The sequence below is a fragment of the Notamacropus eugenii genome, chromosome 4, assembly GCF_028372415.1.
Source record: "Notamacropus eugenii isolate mMacEug1 chromosome 4, mMacEug1.pri_v2, whole genome shotgun sequence".
Classification (NCBI taxonomy): domain Eukaryota; kingdom Metazoa; phylum Chordata; class Mammalia; order Diprotodontia; family Macropodidae; genus Notamacropus; species Notamacropus eugenii.
In genome coordinates, this window is record NC_092875.1 from 114,564,434 (window position 1) to 114,573,577 (window position 9,144).

Sequence of the window (9,144 nt, forward strand, 5' to 3'; positions counted from 1 at the left end):
GGACACCATCCAGATTTTAAACATCTTTTCCTAGAATGAAGTATCTAGAATTAAACACAATACCATAGATGTGGTCTGACCAAGGGGTAGTAGAGCGTAACTATCACTTTTCAAGAGTCAGACATTAGGATTCTCTCTGCAGCCTAAGAACACTCTTCCTCCCCCGCTCACACACACCCCGCCCCAGAAAGCCATATCGTAAGGACTCATCAGAACTGCAATCCACTAAAAACTGCAGATTTTTTTTCTAGATGAACTGCTACTAACCATGTTTCCCCCATCTTGTATGTATAAATTTGATTTTTTTTAATTTAATGTAAGACAACATTTATCTCCATTACATTATCTCCATCAAATCTCATCTTACTATATTTGGCCTAATGTTCTATCTAGCCTGTTAAGTCCTTTTAGGAACTTGTCTCCATAGCTAACTAACTTGTTGGCTCTACTTCCTAAGCATAGTATGTCCATTGACCTTCATCCTATCCTTTTGTCTAAGTCATTGATAAAAATATTAAATATCACAGGACTAAGGACAAGTCCCTGGGACACTCATTTAGAGACTTTCCCTCACATTGAAATTAGAAACATCAATGGCTACCTTTTGAGTCCAATCATTCAACCAATTCTAAAACCACCTATCTCTACTACTACCTAGCCCATATCTCACTATCTTGTCCATATTACTAGCATGAAAAACTTTGTCATAATGAGGGTCACAAAGAGACCTACCACAAATGCAGATAGCAAATCCTCCATTTCATAGCAAATTATTTCATGAATTATAATGACTGAAAAGAATTCTTTGGTGACATTTGGGTGATGAATTTCTCCATTTTTAATAAGGTTAGTCTTTGAGTGATGGAAAAAAAGATAAGGAAACTGAGGTTGTTACTTACCCAAAGTCACTTAATTGGTAAATGGCAGAGTTGGAACTCAGCTCCATGTTTATATGTGTATATGTACATGTACGCATATATATGTATACATACATATGTGGATGCCAGTATGTATGTATGTGTATATGTATTTTTGTATGTATGAATATATTGACTTCTTTTATTGTGCCACTTATTTGCAATATGACCTTGGACAAATTACTTCTTTTCTCTGGATCTCTCTTTTATCACCTGTGAAGTAAGGAATTGGACAAGATAATCTTTAACATTCTAAGATTTGGAGGATGTCACTGGGTCATGGTGACCTCTGAAACTAAAGCTAATATGAACCAAAATATATGAAATAGATCAGTCAGCTAGTGCACCACATGGTTTTTAAATGAATAGCTACTAACATGAGAGTATCTTTTTAAAAAACATTTTTTCCTCTCTCTCCTACCCCACCTACAGGAAAAAATAAAACTTTATCACAAAGAAAGAGACCATCTGTAGCAGGTTATGGAGAAGGGGGTTTGTGAGTTTGACCTTGAAGGATGGCTAAGTGGAAAAAAACACGTACAGAGTTCCAGAAAGTATAAAAGACAGGGAGAAGGGATGATAGAAATAATTTACATTTCTAAAATGCTTTAAAGTTTTCAAGGCAATTTTCACAAAAAAAAAAAAAGCCCTGAAGACTAACAAGTGCTATTATCATTATCCCCATTTTGTAGAGTAGAAAACTGAGGTTGGGGAAGTTAAATAAGGAGTGCTTGGTCACAGAGTCAGAAAGTAGCAAAGCTAAGGACTCCTTTTTGTAAAAAGAAGAAAAAAAGACACCCTTTTGTCAATAATAGTCGATTTTAAAACCGTGTCATCAGGCAGCTGCCTAATCTGACTGAAGGTTCAGTGCTTTTCCCACTGTATGAGTGTATTGCCTCCTCTCAAGTGAGGGAAAAGCCTGGGAAGAGAGAATTATGTTCAGTAATATGCAAGGCTCTGTTTCTTAACCTCAGAGATGCTCTTGTCCTTGAAAAACAACATATGACAGACAGGTGCACACACTTCAGTTTTCAATGCTTTGTGCCTGTTGGTTTTTGTTTGCATTAGTTGTACTTAGGTGTAAATGACATCTCAGATCTGGAGAAAACCAGTTTTGCTTTTGGTTTGGACTTTTTAACAAAAATGTGTTATTCCTTTGTTCTTAAATCTCACCCAAACAGTGAAAATGCTAAAAAATATTCTCTCTGAGCTTGAGGGCAAAGTTCTGGGTACATTCCTGTTCTCACCCAAATCCATCTTGTCCAAATCTTTAGAGGTTTTCTTGGCAAAGATAATGGAGTGGTTTGCCATTTTCACCTGCAGCTCATTTTACAAATGAAGAACTGGGCAAAAAAGGGTTAAGTGACTTACTCAGGATCACACAGCTAGTAAGTATCTGAGGCCAGATTTAAACATAGGAAGAAGAATCTTCCTGACTCCAGGGCCCAAACTATAACCACTATACCACCTAGCTTGGGTAGCATGTCATGCCAAATGGAAGGATGGACTTGGAGTTAGGAAGACCAGAGTTCCAGTCTCATGTCTGAAACATCTGGAAAAGATACTTAACCTCTCATTGCTCCAAACAATTTTCTGAGATTGTAAGTTATGCAGCAAATGTTAGGCCCTGGGAATGAAAGAATCCTTGTCCTTGTGGACCTATTGCGGTCTGAGGTGAAAATGGAGATCTAATATTGTTCCCAGACAATGTAACATAAGTTAAGGATGAACAAGGCAAAGTCAAGTTTCCAAAAAAAATTGTTCTATGAACCAAAAAAGTTTCATAAAAGAGGAGTCATAAGATCTGGGCCTCGAAGGAAGATAAGAAATCTGAAAGGCATAAGGGCAGAGGAAGAGCATTTTAGGCCTGGAGAGAAGCCAGTTTGAATGCACAGGAAAAGAAAAAGAAATTTTGAATTTGAGGAATAATGAACCAGTTTGACTGGAACAAAAACTCCATGAAGAAGGGTAAAATGAATAAAGGCTGGAAAGAAAGATTGGATCCATATGGTAGAGGGACTTAAATGCTGGCCTAAGAAAGCTTATTTTATCATGAAGTCAGTAGGGAGCCATTGAGGTTTTCAGACAGGGGAGTGACATATGCTTAAAGATATTATATTGATTACTGTAAGGACAGTTTGGAGAGAGAAGAGAATGGAAGCAGGAAAATCAGTGAGGATGGTATTACCATGGGCCAGGTAAGTAAGAATGAAGGCTGAAGTAAGGTAGTAGCAATATAAGTGAAGTAGAGAAAGAGAAGAGAATGAATGCAAGAGATAGCACAAATATAGTGTAGAATGTAAGAGATATAAATGTTATAGATTATGTAGATATTATATGAGATAGAGTCAACAGCATTTGAGATCTGAATAAGGGGATAAAGGGTGAGGGAAAAGTCAAAGATGACTCCCAGGTGAGGAATGTGTCTTCCTTGAAGGATAGTGGTATACTTGACATAAACAGGAAAGTTTGGCAGTTGGATAGGTTGGTAAGAAAAGATGAGTTTCATTTTTGATGTGATGACTTTGAGGTGCTAGCAGAACACCCAGAAGATTCGATGTCCAGCAGACATTGGGAGAGGATTAAGAGATCAGTACTGAATACATAAATGTGAGTATTATCTGTATCACAATGACAATTGAACCGTTGGGAGTGGCTGAGGTCTTCGATGGAGTAGAGAGTCACAGAGAGCCAAGAACAGTGCCATATAACCAAGCTTAGGGAATAAGGGATGAATGAGAATGCAGTGAAGGATACAGGATTAGTCAAATAGGTAGAATGTTAACGGTAAGTCTTTCTCAGAAGGTTAGGAAAGAGGAAACATCTAGCAAGATAATCAAGTGTCAAAAGCAATTGAGCTGCCAAGGGTAAGGGTGATTTAGAATAAACAGACCACTGACTGTGGAAATGAGGGACTGATTGGAAGTAGGGATTGGGAGTGTAGGGAAAATTCAGAATGACTCAGAGATTTGAACACAGACTAGATAACGGGACTGCCACATCATAGAATTAATTATCAAGTTTCAATTCTAGAAAGAACTTCAGAGGAAACTAGGATCCAAAGTGATGAAGTGATTTGCCTAAAGTCAAATAGTTAGTGCAGTGGCAAAACCTACATTTCCTGATTCCTAGTTCTATGTTCTTCCCATTGCAATATGCTGCCAAATCAGAACCCATAGCTGCAAATCAATCCAGTTAACTACAACCAGAATAGTGTGTCAGAAACGCTACTGTATATAATAGTTAATAATAGTTCAAAGCAGAATTGAGACAGCTCAAAGTAAATGCAAGATGCGCAAATTTGAGATATCCACCCCAAATATTTGTACAGACTATCTGTGCCCAATCTGTGGTAGAGCATTCCGAGCTTGTATTGATCTGATCAGCCACAGTTGGACACACTGAAATTTCACTTTATCATGATGATGTCATTTTGGTCCTCTTCGAAGACGAAGGACAGCAACCAATAGCTAGCATTATGTACCAGGCAGTGTACTTTACAATTAGTATCTCATTTGGTTCTCACAATAATCTGCAAGGTAGGTACTGTTTATTATCCCTTTTTAACAGATGAAGAAACTTAGGGAAACAGAGGTTAGGGGACTCATCCAGGGTCACACAACTATTAAGGGTATGAGACCAGATTTGAACTCAGGTCTTCTTGACTCCAGGTCCAACACTCTAACTACTGAGTCACCTAACTGACTCATAAGTGTATGTGCTCAAAGGGGAGCAAAAGCCCATGGAACCTCTATAGGATGGAGACCTGGGCCTACAGTTGCCTTCACTTTCAAACACCAGAGAACATTTACCTGAGTTCAACCTTGTCATTAGCCCAAAAAGCATTGTGACTCACAATAACGGTGGTCCACTCTCATTGAAAGATATCTTTCTATTGCATCTTGGACCCTAAGTAGAAACTAGAAGGATCAATAAATGACACAGGGTTTTGTTTTGGCTTCGTTTGTGTGTTTCAGAAGTCAGACTTCCATAACTTTCTTCAATTTTTCATCTTGGTGTAAGCATCTCCATGCTTGACTGGCTTTTCTTCTGGCTTCTTAATTAGCTTTTTGGGAGGTGGGGAAAGGAGGCGAGAAGCTCTAATTCATGGTTTTCCATTTTCTATTACAAAAGTTTCTGAATCAACCAGTGACTAGGAAGACAATATTAACAGCTGTAAATGTGTCTGTATTGAAATAGATTCACAATCAAACTGGTGACTGATTTTTCAAGGTAAGTTTGTACACAGTGCCCTGTCATCGAGAGAGACAGACAGACAGACAGCAGACAGAGACAGACAGAGAGACAGAGAGAGAGAGAGAGAGAGAGAGAGAGAGAGAGAGAGAGAGAATTTCCATTTGAAATAGCTGGGAAGGAAAAGAGCTGTTCAGAGTTCTGCTATCAGTTCTAAGCAAACTTATGGACTTAGTATCTGTGGTTGAGGACTTTAAGAACCAGAGGCAGTATAGCAACTATCTAATATGACAGATCTTCATTCCCCTCTAGGGTGCACTCTGACTCTCTGGACTTAATCATATCACAGAAATCTCTTCTCCCTGGAAGTTCACTCTATTCTCGGACTTCTCACATCAGAAATACCCTCTACTCTGATAGCTTCTTTCTCTCATTATCTGGTTCCTCCCAGAAACTTCTATTTTAAGAATGCCCAGGATAGTCATGTCTTCATTCTTCTCTGGGATGTACTCTTGAGTCTCCAGACTTTTTCTACCATGCCCCATATCAGTTATCTTTCCTCTCCCCTCTCTCCTTTTTACCCCTCTTCCTGACTCAGTTTCCTACCCTCACTTTTCAGCTTCTTTTTCTGCATCTGTCCGCCATTAAAAATGTAAGCTCTCTAAGGGCAGGGAGTATCTTTCTGCTTATTTTTGTATTTCTAGGGCTTGGCACAGGGACCGGCACAAAGTGATTAATAGATACTTATTGACTTCACTGGACAGAGTCTAGAAACTACAGGCTGCCACAGTCCCACAGCTTCTAACATAGGCATCCAAGAGAGAACAGAGGGGAGGATTCAGATAGTGTTATCAGAGTAGTACTTTTCCCAGATGCAATGTAAGTTTCCTATGAGTAAGGACTTTGAGTTTTGTCTTCATGTCCCCTAGTATGGTGCCTGTGCATAATAAATTATTAATATTTGTGGACTGATTGACATTGTGACATTCATTACTAGGCAGTTCTTTGATATTTTCACAGATCACAGAAAGTCAAATGTTAGCTAACTTCTGCATCCATCTTTAGTCCAACTTGTAACTAAGCAAAAATCTCCTTTTAATCATGTTAACAGCAGTCTTCTTGCTTCTACTTAGAGTTCTCCAGTGAAGAGGTATCTACCACCTCCTGAGATGGCCCATCCCACCCTGGTGTGCCTCTGATTGTCAAGAAATTGTCTTCTTCATGTTGTTGAGCTGGTCTGCCTCAGCAACTTTTGTTGAATTTCTTGGCTATGTCAGTTATTTTCAGTCACGTCTGAATCTTCATGACTTAATTTGGTGCCTTTTTTGGCAAAGATACTGGAGTAGTTTGCCATTTCCTTCTCATTTTACAGATGAGGAAACTGAGACAAACAGGATTAATTGACTTGCCCAGGTCACATAGCTAATAAGTATCTGAAGCCAGGTTTGACCTCACAAACATGAGTCTTCCTGACTCCAGGCATGGTATTCTATCCATCGTACTACCTAGTTGCCCTTCCCTAGCAAATATAGTAAGCAATTAATAAATGGTTTATCTATTCATCCATCCTTTTATCTTTATCTGTTTTTCTGGGCAGCTAGATATAATATAGTAGATAGAAGACTGCCTGGAGTCAGGAAGACCTGAGTTCAAAAACAACAACAAATCCATTTTTCTGTCTGTCTATATGCCTTTTTGTCTTAAATCTATCTATGTAAGCAATGACCAAACCAACAAACATTCACTGAGTGCCTCCGCTGGGCAATGCACTATGCTAAGAGGTGACATATGAAAGTTCATGTTCATTAGGCTTAGATAGGGAAGATTTGATCTGTAGCCTTAGCTCTGCTACTTATTAACTGTGTGACCTTGGTCAAGTCACTTCAACCCAGTTTTCTCATCTATAAAATGTGGATACTACCATTTGCTTATCCCTTCTCATAGGGTTGATATGAACATAAATGTTGACTGCTACTTTTATAATAATATTCTCTCATTCCTATGAGTTAGGCTTGTTTCTTCAAGTCAGCTATAAGGTCTACGATTCATTCATTTTTTTCATATCCTTGGTTTTTTTTTTTTTTAATCTAGCTCAGAGCTATTGAAAGTAGGTGCTTAATAATAATCACCTATTTGGAATTTTAAAATAAGTTTTATAAGAACAAGGTATGTGTGTGTACATACATATGTGGGAGGGGACATTAAATGAAATACAAGTTCAATAATCAGTGTGACATAGTCAAGAAAGTGAGTGAAGGCTATCAGAGCAACAACTAGAGAAACATAGCAAGCACCCAAAACTAGGGAGATAATAGTCTCATAGGACTCCGCCTTGGCCAGATAATTAATTTTTATTTACTCCAGGCCCAGCAGTCTATCTACTGTGCCACCTACTTATCTTTTTCTATATCACAGCCTTCAAATACTTGAGGACTATGTACTACTCCCCTAAGTTTTCTCTTCTCCAAGTTACATAACCCTTTGTTTCAACTGATTCAAGTGATCCTCATGTAGAATGGTATCCAATCCCCTCAGAATCCTGATCACCCTCCTTGATATACTTTCCAACTTGTCATTGCCCTTTATAAGGAGTGGTGAACCTAACACTCCAGGTGTGGCCTGACCTAAGCAGTGGCTCTCAAAGGGTATCCAGGAACACACCAGTATATTGCACATTTGTCTAAAGGAGTCATAAACCATATGGAACTTACACTTACCATAACAAGCATATGTGTCACCAACTTAATTGGGAGATTCCTCACAGCAAATAATAATACTGTGCCAGGAATCACAAAAGCTTTGGAACTACTGGATCAAAGGAACAGATCTCACCTCTTTCCTTCTGGACTCTATGCCCCCTTGAAATGCAGCCAAAAGTCACGTGAGCTTTTTAGATTCCCATGTAAATGTAACAATCCCTGTTGACTCAATTTGACTTTGAACCATACTAAGACCCCCAGATCTTTTTCATGTGAACTTTTGTCTGGCCATACCTCCTTCATCTCACATACACACAGCTTTTATTTTTGTTTTAGAGTCCTCAACTCCTAGCAGCTTTCTATACAGCCCAAAACATAAGATTTTTTTCCATGGACAAATAGCACTGGGATTTGAACCCTGGTCTTTTCTAATTCTACATTCACTGTTCTTTTTTTATAATCCCTGTCCTCAGGGAGCCTACCATCTAGTTACGGAGATAAGACATATATTTGAAACCCATTCATAAGTAGAACAGAGTGGCAGGTATATAAGTGTTAAGTGAATTATCCAGACAGTTAAGAAGTATTTTATATATGTGTATACATATATATATATATATACATATAATATATGTATACACATATATATATGTGTGTATGTATGTACATATATATATATGCATATATATATATGTATATATATATACATATACATATCCAGGGAAAGGAAAGGTGAGTGTGCATGAGCCAATAGAAAGAAAGCCTACTGCAGAGAGTGGACCTTGAGTGGCATTTTGATCCTTTTGTATATGGAAAGGGGAGATCAGAAATAACTGAAGTTGGGGAAGAAAAGAATTAAGCTTTGAATGAGGAATGACATGGGTGTACTTGGCTTAGCCTAGTCTAGTTGGACAGGTAAGTTCATGACATCTCAAAGTTGAAAGGAGCCAGAAAGATAATAGAGTCATAGAACTCCGGGATTTAGACATGGAAAGTACCTAAGATCATCCAGTTAAAGGTCTCCTAACTTTTATTGTATCATAGACCTGAAAAATTAAAAGTCACAACAATTTACCTTTAAAAACTGCACCAGATCTTCTGATCTAAGCATTTCATACATTCATAGCTTTATTGACAATTCTACAGGAATAACCTTATAGTAGCAGCTTGACACTGAAGGGATCAGAATCCCCACCCCTACTCCCCCCACACATATGCATCCATTTCAACTCAACACATTTTAGACCCAATTTAGACATGAGTATGTCATTATAGATGTACAGCAGTGAAGGACCTTAAAGATGATCCAGCCCAACCCCCTCATTTTACAAATG